At 39.5% G+C, this 13,276-nt stretch overlaps 1 protein-coding gene across 1 annotated transcript in view; it reads left to right on the top strand.

Annotated features, from left to right (window-relative positions):
- ACAD10 (acyl-CoA dehydrogenase family member 10) overlaps positions 1–13,276 on the top strand; it is a 1,588,826-nt gene that overhangs the window by 335,606 nt on the left and 1,239,944 nt on the right. The window lies entirely within an intron of this gene.

Raw genomic sequence — 13,276 nt, 5'->3', positions numbered from 1 at the left:
TAAGAGGAGTGGCTACAAAGGACATTCTAGAGGCTGCTACATGGAGCTCCGTGCATACATTTACCAAGCTCTACAACCTGCCTTTATACTCCAGATCCCGAGCAGGCTTTGCTTCGGCAGTCTTGCAGGGCATTTTAGCTACACCATCACTTTCTTAGTTCCAACCACCCCCAGCTTGGCTATGGTATTCAACCCATATGTTATGACTGCAGTTGCATTCTTGAAGGACATAGTACAGTTTTGTACCTACCATAAATGTAGATGTCCGATAGATATGCAACTGCAGTCGGATTCTCCCTCCATCCTACCCCTCTGCAACCTGCTTTATGGGTCCACTACCCCTATTCCTATTAGCTGGGGGTATCTCTATGGTGTATCTGTTTATTACTGTTGTGCATGTCTGGAATTCTTTATCCATTCACCAAATTTAGCCTTCCTAGGAGGGCACCTGTCATCTGGGGCAAGAAACACTGAAGAAGATGGCGTCGGCCGATGCCTTTATACTCCAGCCGTTCTGACGTCGGAGAGGCAGCTGACGCCGGACCCAGACTATGGAATCCGGCCGACCGAGGGCTGCCTTAGGCAGGACAACCCATATGTTATGACTGCAGTTGCATATCTATCAGACATCTACATTTATGGTAGGTACAAAACTGTACTTTTTTTCCAGCCTTTTATTGTTTCAGTTGATACACTCCATCAGTGTTTAATTTATTTTAATCTGGTTTGTATGCAATTGCCTTATACTTTCCTTTAGGTTAATGGAAGTATGTCTGAAGCTTGCACTGATTTTTGCTAAACAGCTGCAGTACCTTTCCTAGTGTGTGTTTGTCGCCTTATATAGCTGATTTTCCTTCATATCGTCTGTATTTCTTTTTCCTGGCATCCAGGCAGTGTACTTATTAGCCGGCTACTGAAATTTACCCAGAAATCCGGTCCACTGACTTTCTCTGCTAAATGTCTGTGTACACACTGGAAGAGCTAGAATTAAGCTGTTACTCAGTGTGCAGCTGTCTTGGAGGTCAATTGAGATACTTTTTAACCAGAACAAAAGAATGGAAAGAAAGAAACAGACCAAATTTTAATTTCTTTTAAGCAAGACATATTATGCAAAGTAGCAAACCATAAGGTCATCCTGTAGAGGTGCAGCTACATCTGCTACCATTTTCCATAAATATTTTTGCACAAGAGATATGCAGTGCAGCTACTTGGGCTGTCATCCACTCCCTCTGCAAGCATTGTAATCTGAACATCTGCTCCAGAAGGCGGCCAGGTTTTGCCACTGTTGTGTATGGTGTCCAAGAAGTGGTGGAATGCAGAAATGCAGGAAGAAATGGGAGACGGAAAATATGGACCAGGCAAAAGAGGAATACTGGTTGGGTAACAAAGATGCTAAGAGAGGAGTTACAGTATCAAAGTAAAAGACATCAGAGGCACTCTAGCAGCTTCTGGAAAGTGACTCCATTGATGGCATAAAGAAACAATATCAGCTTGCAAGGCAAAGACAGAAAGATAAAGAAGATAATTAGATACCCTTTGTAGGGGATGGCATTACCAACCTGCTTACCAGTCTACAGGAAATTGAAGTAAGATGGAAGGAGTACTTTCAGTAGCTTCTGAAAACTCCATAGAAGCTGCACTGCCTGTGACAGCCTATAACAAAAGAAGAGGAGGAGCCCATCCTAGAAGAAGTAAGAATAGCACTAAGAAAAATTAAGTCAGGGAAAGCAGCAGGCTTAGATGAGGTCACAGTAGATATGATCAAGATGTTGGGTGAGATAAGGGAGAAATGGCCCCTGGGGTACTCGGTGCAGTATGGAGAGAAAGTCGTATCCTAGATGACTGGAGAATAAGCATACTAGTGCCACTCTACAAGAACAAAGGGGACAACCACAACTGTGGGCAGTGCCACCAGTATCAAACTCCTTTATTTATTTATTTTATTTATTTATTTATTGACATTTGTTAACCGGGTTGGTCCTGCTGGACCAGAGGCCCGTTTTCAGTGGAGACCCGAGGAGAAAAGCTCCAGTTACAAAAAAAATTAAGGATTACATCGGTAATAAAATAGCAAATACCAAGTGACACTCCCAAAACATATTAGTATTAATTTGGTCATAATCAAGCATATTTAGATTGTCCTAAGAAAAAAATCACAATGAAATAAATAGATGAACTATTTTTGATATATGTACAAACAAGTTATATACAAGTGATCAGATTTATTGCCTAGGCTTCCTATGGAGGTATATTTGCTTACAGGAGTTCAGGGTGAAGAAGCATCATTGGATAAAGGGGAATTAGGTAGGTTCTCAGCAGGGACAAGATTTGGTACTGAGAAGGTAAAGTTTAAGCTCCTTTTTAAAGTGTGCAGATTGTATGATGGAGCGTATGTCTAGAGGAAGTTTGTTCCACGTATGGGCTACTGAGCAGTTGTGTAGTAGTTTGCCTATGTTCTTCTTTGGATGTCCTACATTCAGAAGTTGCTGGTTAGAGGTGTGGAGGGTTCTAGAAGGGATGTAGGTAGATAAAAAAGCAGTGAGAGCTGGACAGGAAGAAGGTTTGTATAGAATGGAGTGTATAACTTGAAATTGAGAAAATAGCAGTAGTTGAGGGAATTTGAGCCATTGAAATGAGTTCAGGGCAAAACAGTGATGGGAGTTGTAGGTGGAGTTAGTAATGAATCTTGCAATTTTGTGGTAAGTTTGTTGCAGCTTGTTCAAGGTAGCAGCTTGTATATTGGTTAGTATTGGGGCTGCTTAGAGAAGTGTGGCAAGGAGGAAGGACTGTGCTAGGGAGAGTCTATCATTTGGAGTAATAAATCTTTTGTTGCAATAAAGCAGGACAAGTTTCTGGTGTGTTTTTTTTATTCCTTGCAGTAACTATAAGTTAAATTTGAGTTTGTCATCAATATTGACACCTAACAGTTTTGTGTGTGGTTCAGGTTTTATGATAGTGTTGTTGGTGGATGTTATAGTAAATGTGGATTTATGGTTTGAAAGTGAGTGGGGAAGAACGAGCAAGAGCTTGGTTTTCTTGGGATTAAGGATAAGAAGATTGTCAGATAACCATTTCTCTGTGGATAGAAAGGAGTTTTGAGAAAGAGTGTGAAGGTCTGTAATACTACTGGAGATGGAGATGAGTGTAGAGTCATCTGCATATTATGTAATACTGCTGGAGATGGAGATGAGTGCAGAGTCATCTGCATATTGTGTAATACTACTGGAGATGGAGACGAGTGTAGAGTCATATGCATATTATGTACTACTCCCTGAGATGGAGATGAGTGTAGAGTCATCTGCATATTATGTAATACTGCTGGAGATGGAGACGAGTGTAGAGTCATCTGCATATTATGTAATACTACTGGAGATGGAGATGAGTGTAGAGTCATCTGTATATTATGTAATACTACTGGAGATGGAGATGAGTGTAGAGTCATCTGCATATTATGTAATACTACTGGAGATGGAGATGTGTAGAGTCATCTGCATATTGTGTAATACTACTGGAGATGGAGATAAGTGCAGAGTCATCTGCATATTGTGTAATACTACTGGAGATGGAGACGAGTTTAGAGTCATCTGCATATTATGTAATAGTACTGGAGATGGAGACGAGTGTAGAGTCATATGCATATTTTGTAATACTACTTGAGATGGAGACGAGTGTAGAGTCATATGCATATTATGTAATACTACTGGGGATGGAGATGAGTGTAGAGTCATCTGTATATTATGTAATACTACTGGAGATGGAGATAAGTGTGGAGTCATCTGCATATTATGTAATACTACTGGAGATGGAGATGAGTGTGGAGTCATCTGCATATTATGTAATACTACTGGAGATGGAGACGAGTGTAGAGTCATCTGCATATTGTGTAATACTACTGGAGATGGAGATGAGTGTAGAGTCATATGCATATTATGTAATACTACTGGAGATGGAGATGAGTGTAGAGTCATCTGCATATTGTGTAATACTACTGGAGATGGAGATAAGTGCAGAGTCATCTGCATATTGTCTAATACTACTGGAGATGGAGACGAGTGTAGAGTCATCTGCATATTATGTAATACTACTGGAGATGGAGACGAGTGTAGAGTCATCTGCATATTATGTAATACTACTGGAGATGGAGACGAGTGTAGAGTCATATGCATATTATGTAATACTACTGGAGATGGAGATGAGTTTAGAGTCGTCTGCATATTGTATAAGAGAAGATTGTCTGCAAGAGGTGAAGAGTTCATTTGTAAAGAAATAGAAGGGGACCCAATATATTATATATATATATATATATATATATATATATATATATATATATATATATATATATATATATATATATATATATAGGGAGAGCAGGAGGAGAGCCATTTGACAGATTGCTGCCTACCAGAGAGAGAGCTGGAGAACCAGGCAAGGGAGGTAGAAGATAGGTTGAGGTTTGCACACATTGCATGAAAGTTCTGGAGAGGGTGGTAGATGAGTGAATACACAGAGTAGTAGAAAATAAGAAGGGAGATGAGCAGTTTGGATTCAAATCCGGATGCAGCACAACCAAGCCAATGTCTGCATTGAGGCATATAGTTGAATAGAAGCTAGAGATGAGGAAAGAGCCCCAAATGGACTTTACTAGACTTAGAGAGAGCATATGACAGGATCCCAAGAAAGCTGATTTGAGCAGTCGTTTGGTGGTTCAAAGTCACCAAAAATATTGGTAGAACTGATGCCATCTATGTACAAGGACCTAATGACTCAAATACAGTCAACTTAAAACACAAATAACGGAAAAATAAGAAAATCACTGCCTGTGGTAAAGAAAAAGCACTCACTTTAATATATCCACACCATTAATATATAAAATAAATTAACATACAAATTTCACGGACTAAGCGCTTTCGCCTGATAAAATATTAAGGCATCATCAGAGTCAGTGAAAACATCTTTAAGCTCTATTTAAATAACACCAGATCTTAAAGTCAATCATTACATCATTTCCTGCAAATTTTTTGTGATAGACAAAACAGAAGCAGGGATGAGAGGGGGTGACCCTGAATTAGAACTTTTAAACAGAGTTAGAATGGCAACTTAGATTAAATGCCAAAGAGATAGAATGGCAACTTAGATTATATGCCAAAGAGAAGTCGGGCATTAATGACTTTGCATCTCTGTTGTGTGCTCTAAAAAGGAGAGCAAAAGATGTTGGATTTTTTACGGGAAGTTTACACTTGATTGGATGTTTTATATGTTTTATCTGGTTTAAAGTGTTCATGATCTACTTTTTGCAAAGATTTGTTTCATTTACCATTTTTACAGCAGGCTAAAGTTGCATTCCAGATATTTTATTTTTAACTTTTAACTGTTTTAACATTTTTACTATTTATTTATTAGATATTTTATTCTTCATATTACATAATTTGACATGGCAAGAAATGATGTAATGACTGACTTTAAAATCTGGTGTTATTTAAATAGAGCTTAAAGATGTTTTCACTGACTCTGATGATGCCTTAATATTTTATCAGGTGAAAGCGCTTAGTCTGTGAAATTTGTATGTTAATTTATTTTATATTTTAATATTGTGGATACATTAAAGTGAGTGCTTTTTCTTTACCACAGGCAGTGGTTTTCTTATTTTTCCATTATTTGTGTTTTAAGTTGCCTGTGTGGTGGTTTGGAGCAGCTATACTTCAAATACAAGCAGTGTTTGGTCTCACAAGAGGGCTTCTCAGTGGGAATGGATGTGCATCGGGGTTTAGCTCTGAGCCTAATGCTGTTCATACTGGTGATGGACTACATTAGCGAACAGGATGAAGAGGACATCAACAGAGTTGCTGTATGCAGACGATGTGACATTAAAGGCAGACTCTGAGCAAGACCTTCAGCAAAGGATAGGGGGAATGGAATGCAAAACTGAAGGCACAGGGGATGAAACTGAATAACGATGATGCAGTTTTAACAGCAACAAATGGAGAAGTCAGAAGAAACTGAATAGTGATATAGAAGGGAGAATAATGGAACAGGTTAACAGTATCAGGTATGTGGAAGGGGTGGTGGAGGAGAAGGGAAGTTTGAATGAGGAGGTCAAAGCTAGAATCAGAGGAGCTGCAGGCAACTGAAATAGTGTCAGGTGTAGTGTATGACATAAGAATTCCAAAGAAGCTGAAAAGTAAGGTGTACAAAACAGTGTTATAACCAGTACTACTGTATGGTACAGAAACCCGGGCAGTAACGGCAGAGCAGTTGAGAAAGCTAGAGGTGATGGAGATTAAATCCCAGAGACCAGTGGTAGGATGCACACTGTGGATTGACAAAGAAATAAAGCCAACAGAGCAGAAGCCAAAGTATTCCAGTTGCAGAGAAGGTCAAAGAGAAAAGATTACAGTAGTTTGGGCACATGTGCCAAAAAGCAGAAGACAGTTTTGCCACTGTTGTTATACATGGTATCTTAGTTCTTCCCACAGTGAGACTAGTTCTACCCACCCTGAGACTGATGTCAGGGTGATTTATAGCTTTAACAATCTCCCCTGTGTTTATGAAAGCTAGTGCAGCAGTGATGCTATGAATGAATATAATGAAGTTGTGAGGTACATTAGCATTGGTTGTTCACATCCATGCATAGCTGCCCTTCATAGGGGATGCCAGCAAGAACATGCCAAGTCCACAGGACATCAAAGGCAGAGGGAAGGAGTACTTCCAGCAGCTTCTGAATTAAGAAGACCCCACTGAAGCAGTACTGCTGCAAACACAGCCTTCAGTGAGAACAGAGGAGGAGCCCACCATAGAAGTTCAAACAGCAGTACAGAAAATGAAGCCAGGGAAAAGCAGCAGCCTCAGTTGAGGTCACAGTAGATATAATAAAGATGTTGGGTGAGGTAGTAGAGATGTGCTTCTGAGGGTACCCATAGTGTGGAGAGAAAGACGTATCCCATAGGACTGGAGAATACTCATACTAGTGCCAGTGTTCAAGAACAAAGGAGGCATTCACAATTGTGGGCAGTACAGTGGTATCAAACCCCTGTTACATTGCATGAAAGTTTAGGATAGGTTGGTTGTGATTATGCAGAGTAGTACAAAGTAAAATGGGTGATGAGCAGTTAGGATTATTTTCATTATCATGGTTCTAGTTGAAAATTAATGCTTTGCCTTTTGCCCCTGTCTCTTTTAAGTTGTATCCTTTTAAAACTTGCCTTTTGTTTCCTTGCTGACCAGCAGTAATCTTTCCCTGCTCTCAGAAAAATTCTTTAGTGTGTCAGGCAACTTTTATTGCCAAGCCTTTATTTTAATGTAGAAGTTTGTCTTTCTTGTCATTTTAAAGAATCAAATTACACGTGCCCTTAAGCATTTTAGTGGGCTTGGTTTTCCGGCATTTTCCATTAGTTCACAAAGTTGTTTTGCTTTGAGGGATTTGCCCTCCACGCACACATGCACCACATGCTTTGGACAGTTAACTAGGATGGGATTAATAGAAAACTGCACTGCAGCTCAGAGTGCTTAAGTAGGATGAGCTGCATTGCTACATACTAGTGCAGTTCATAGACATGCACGGTTTGCATGGTATTGAATTACATTAACTAGTAATGTGCATGCATATGAATTGTTCCATGACAGCATAAACAACATATTAGGTGAAAACCTTGCCAACATGCACAACCTGTAAAATAGGTCTGTATAAACACATATATACACATATACACACAGACACACATGTAAGGTTTGGCAGTCTACAAGCTGGCAATAAGTGGTCTCCCTCCCAGTCACTTGTAAACATTTAGTAAATTGTGGAACTCTGCAATCTCGCTTTAATTGTAAAAGGTGGTTTCTATCTTAAAAAAATTACAGTAATACACAAGTGTGATAGGCCATTTGCAAGCTGCAAGTTATCAGGGGCATGATCACTTACTGACAACTTGCATATGATTTGGTTTGTGTTCTGACCCAGTGATGCATACGTACATGCATGAAAGGTAACTTGTGAAAGTAGTAAGGTAATTCAGATGAAGCAAGGAGGGTAGAGTAGGTGCTAGAGTCACTCAAACATATAATATAGGCAATGTTGTATAGGGAGGTAGTGACCCAATCAGGGATGTGGAAGGCAATGGAGAAGGGACAGTTGGACACATATACATATCAACTAATTGAAGATAAAAAATGAAAAATAACACACAGTGGGTAGGGCATAGAAAATTACTAACTTATCAACCAAATGCAGATGCAACATCAGCAGATTCTGACCACTTTACCTGCACTATAACCAAATGTCAGGAAACAAGCACCATTAATGTGCCTGCATGCAATCCTGTACACCCACAATCTTCCCCACTTATATTTTGCATAGCACATCACTGACAGGTTGAGCTACAAACAGCAGTAAAACAAAAGGCTTCAGAGAAACACACAGCAGTTTAGTGTCATGCACTTGCAGAATGAAAATAAAAGAGAGAATAGCATACAACCCTAGTGGGACTTGAACCCACAAACATCTTCACTTGATGCATCCAGAGCACTTAATTTACTGCCTGAGCTGCAGCAGCAGTGAGGCAAGAGGCTTCAGGGAAATGCACAGCAGCTGGGTGTAACACATTTGCAGAATGAAAGCATGAGAGTCAACAGCGACTCCTCGGGGCGCCACTTTTGGTTTCTAATCACCAAGCATAGCTAACGTAGTATTTTGCAAGGGGAACTCCTCAAATCTTGACAGCTATACCTTATGTTGTACATCCAGCTATCATACAGTGGCTCTCAGCTCATGTGCACAGTGTGTGCAGGCCAAGGCCAATACATAGTGCATGATAGTGATTGTACTTAATAGATGGACATGTGGAACATAGCAGACTACCTGTTTGCTATAGGTTCATAGGTAAGTACTAGGCTAGCTGTCCTTGCTGGCCATTTTAAGCCTATCCAATTATCTTCAAAGGTAAGAATCAAACTTTGTGTTTGTGAGGTAAACCTCTTAACCATTATGCTAACCCACACCCCAAAATATTTTGCCTTCAGTTTCTTGTATAGCTGTATGGGGAGCAGTGACACTGCTTCATGGTTATAGATGGCCACTGACTGGTCTTCGTGACCAACTGAGTACAGCATATTGCAAAGGATAAGTGATTTGGAACTCCTAGGTGGGTAGGTATAAGGTATGTTTTTCTATCTTTTGACCAGGTTAATGGGTTCAAATGGAAGCATAGGAATAAGAGATGAAATGGGAAGTAACCAAAGGGTAGTACAGAAGGTGAACAACTAAGAAGTGATCAGGACGGAGGTGAGGAAGGTGGGGTAATTTTATTATTTTTTTCATTTATTTATTTTTTTTATGTTTTTGTAGGACAGGTATCAATATTTCATGCATAAATAAGAAGGTAAGTTGGGAAATGAATGAATTTGAGTTGGTAGCAAGGGGAAGAGCGGCACAACAGTTAAAGGGTGTGGTAACACAACGAGAAGGGGTGAACACAATGGTGATGGTGATGGAGACATAGACAAATAGAAGGGATATGATGTTGAGGGGAGGCTTTAACAACCGGAATAGGGTGGGCATGGACCAAAAGGGAGGAAGACATCAGAATGGATGATAGGTTGGACTGTCCACAACTGCATTCTCTGCCAGCTACAACCCAGATGGAGAGTACCTGTTACCCTGGGTACTGTTACCATTGAGCCCTTTCTTATATGGTGAAGACAGTACAGGCTAGGGATTTAACACAGTGAGTCACATAAAGAGATTCTCCATCTGGATGATTTGGGCATCCATCCTCCTATCAGTAGTAGCCACCACAATGTCTGACAGCTGCTGACGGGTCACAAAGGTGTCACATCCACTTGCACTGCTACCCAGCAGTGCAATAGTCCCAGCTATCTGATGCAGGGCTACCTGTAATGAGTGGTGCAGATAGGGCAAGAGACAAGGAGGTGAGGGTGGTAGGCTGGGTGCTTGTGGTGGTGGTCGTGGTGGCGCTGGAGCTGCCACCTCTGTTGCAGGGATCGACATGCTTTGTGTGAGGGGCGGGTGCAGGCCATGATGCTGCTGTATATTATAGTAAAATAAATGTAGAGAAGCAAAGTAGTACACTAAATGCATGTAATAGAAAAGATAGCAACAAAGGGGTTGGGAAAAAAGAAATCTAAATACATTGAAAACTTATAGCTAGTTTTTACTTGTCCTATAATTCAGTTACAGTTGTTAAATGTGAATTAACAACAAGTATGCTTCCCAAGTTGACATCACTGTTGTCATATACAAGTGAGGGGGATGTGAACCCAGCTCCCTATTGATATGTTGGCACTCAAAATGCTGAGTGCTGACATGCTGAAAAAAAAAGACCGAAAACACAGGGGAAGAGTGAATCTTAAAGATCGATCTTCTCCTTAAAACTTATTTGAGAGAGAGAGTCAAGTAAGCCCCCCCAAATTTATAATTTATATATATATATACCTTGGAGGAAAAGGGAATATTCTGAGAAATGACATCTCGGACTTGGTATATACAAGTCCAGTCTTTTGGCCATTCAGTCTCAGTATTTCAGGGCTCAGTGTAGCAGATCCCGACATTTCAATTACCTGTGAACCCCCCTTCATCAACACTTACATTCCAAAATGTGAGGGAATAACATGATGAGCTATGTGAGCAAAGTAATATGATCTGTAGTCCAAGATACAGTAATGATATCTGAGACAAATGTATAAAGGAAAACTGCTGCTCAGGCAAATCTTTCATTCACTGGTTATAAGAGAAGGAATTAAGTATATTTGCAAAGACTGTTACACAGATGTGCACCCACCCAAAAATGCTGCTCATACATTTTTTCCCACATCTAATGCTTTAGGTAGTATAATGAAGCAGAAACCTCAACTGTACCATCATGAAAACATAGACTGGAGGTGGGGTGGAACCCACAGGCATCGTTGCAAAATGGGAACCCGACCTTAACATCCTGACCCAGTTGCCTAAATGTATGACAGGATGCATGTAGTACAAATACAAACTAATGACATTCAACAATTGGACTGCTACCTTTCACCAACGGCAGTTATCACAGAAGTGCCAGTGATTATGAAAAGTACACTGTTTGAAAAATGAATCTCTACAACTGTTTAGAGTACAAGCTGTACATTTTGAAGCAAGTATACTCACTCCATCACTTTTCCAAGTGCCCCAATCTCCTCCTGTGCAGCTGCCTGTTCAAGGGCTCTGGTGATAGAGCACTGTGTAATATCTGTGGATGACAATGGCATGCAGTGGCAGTGATTTATGTGTAGCTTAAATAATTTCTACTTAGAGAACATGGATGATGATCCCGGTTTAATTTCCTCCTTGCATTGGCATTGGAATTCAGGATTATGGCACCTCATGTCACTGTAATGGTGACTGCATTGCTCCTCCATGTGTGGGATACCAGTGGCACAGGTGACAGCCTTGTCTAAATTATTCTAGGCTTCAGTCTTGTACTGAGCCCTTGATAGCTCCTCTTCAGGTAAGCCTTTAGCTGTAATCCTGATTGGAGGAGATGCAGAAAGATGTTTTTGACTCCAGCACACATCACCTTTGCACTCTGAAAGGAGCAGTACCTTCTTCTCCAACAGTGATATCTCACATTGAAAAAGGTCAAAGAAAATCACTGAAAATTCGCACCCAAAACAGTCTCTTGTGTCCCATCTGCCTTGCACAAACAGGCATTGACAGGAATGCCATTTATGTGAAGGACAGCGGGCTAGGATAATAGAGGTACTGTGTTCTTATGATTCACAATTGTGTTTTAAGGTGTGAACCATGGCAGTCCTGTATCTTTGTGTATGCTATTAAGAAAACAGGCACTACAGTGACTCCATTTATGGTTGGTTAGATTTGGAATCACAGATCCCTTCACCCCCACCCCCATTGTCATTGTGGCCTAGGCCAAGCATGCCCAGTGCTGCCTGCAGCGACCTAGGTGTGTGCACAACATCAGAGAGACTTGTGAGCAGTGTTTAGCAGATTTGCTGTTCATTCAAATTAATCAATTCTGAAACCGCGAGTTGAGCCCTAGTTAGCTAACTATTGCGCCCAGCCAGGTAAATCTGCATTATATAAATGCGTCTGCAAGCAGAAACCTTCATCGATGTATGGAAGAAACTATAGAGCAGCCAAGTTTGGAAGCTGAAAAATCTGAATAACCAAAGAATTGTTCAGGCAAACCTACAGCTTTTCTCTTACTAGGTAAGTGGCATACTGATTCACATACAGAATCTACTTACTGTATATGTATAGAAATATAAATATATGTAATGTGTGTGTGTATAATATATATATATATATATATATATATATATATATATATATATATAGATATAAATGTGTGTGTCTATATATACATATAAATATATATATGTGTATGTATACATATATATATATATATATATATATATATATATATATATATTAAAATGTAAAATATTTCTTTAAGTTTCGATTGATATTTGCTAACTTCATTTTATGTTCTGAACTGTTCATAAGCTAGATATTTAGCTATTTTATTTTAAGTACATAACATGCCAATACATCATGTAATTTTATTTCACTTTTACAGGTAGCATGTCGATGCCATCATCAGACCCATTATAGTAGCTAGAGAATAGTAACGTAATGAAATCTGAAATGTAAAACACAGCATGTATACAAGTCACTTGCCTAAAGTCACAATTTAACTTATAGCTAGTATATGATATTTGCTTGAAAAATTGTTGGTTCAAGAAGTGAGATAAGTAGCATTGACCTGGGAGAGAGACCCTGGAAATTATTTTTTATGTCATATTAAGAGCAAAAATAATTCATTTCTTTTCCACCAGTGACTGATGCATTTCTTTGGGTGGTTCATGGCTGCCCTATTTTATTTTAATTTTGGATGTACCATTGGCATGGTATGTGTTTCAGTTTTGGTGGTCTTGCACTTTGGCTGAGATAGTCCCAGGTAAATGTAGAAGCACATGTTACATCACTTTTTTTACAAATCACAAACATGTATATAATGCATGATGTTATTTAATATGAGTAGTGTTGCTATGCAAGAATTCTTTAAAGACTTGACTTCAAAATCAAAAGTGGTGACTCTTAAGATTTTCATCTTAAATGGAGAGTAGTAAGGAGCTCTAAAATGTCTCCTTTTCAGAAATGTACAACTCATAATCACAAATCCCACAGCTTTGGAAAATAAACTGCATTTGTAAATTAAATGTGGGGAGTGTGGACTATTTTATTAAAGCACTTTGCCTCTGTACCACTTTTTGGGAGCAC

This window comes from Protopterus annectens, chromosome 4.part0, assembly GCF_019279795.1.
Source record: "Protopterus annectens isolate FY-2018-M chromosome 4.part0, PAN1.0, whole genome shotgun sequence".
Classification (NCBI taxonomy): Eukaryota; Metazoa; Chordata; order Ceratodontiformes; family Protopteridae; genus Protopterus; species Protopterus annectens.
This window is presented reverse-complemented; position numbering and strand designations above follow the sequence as displayed.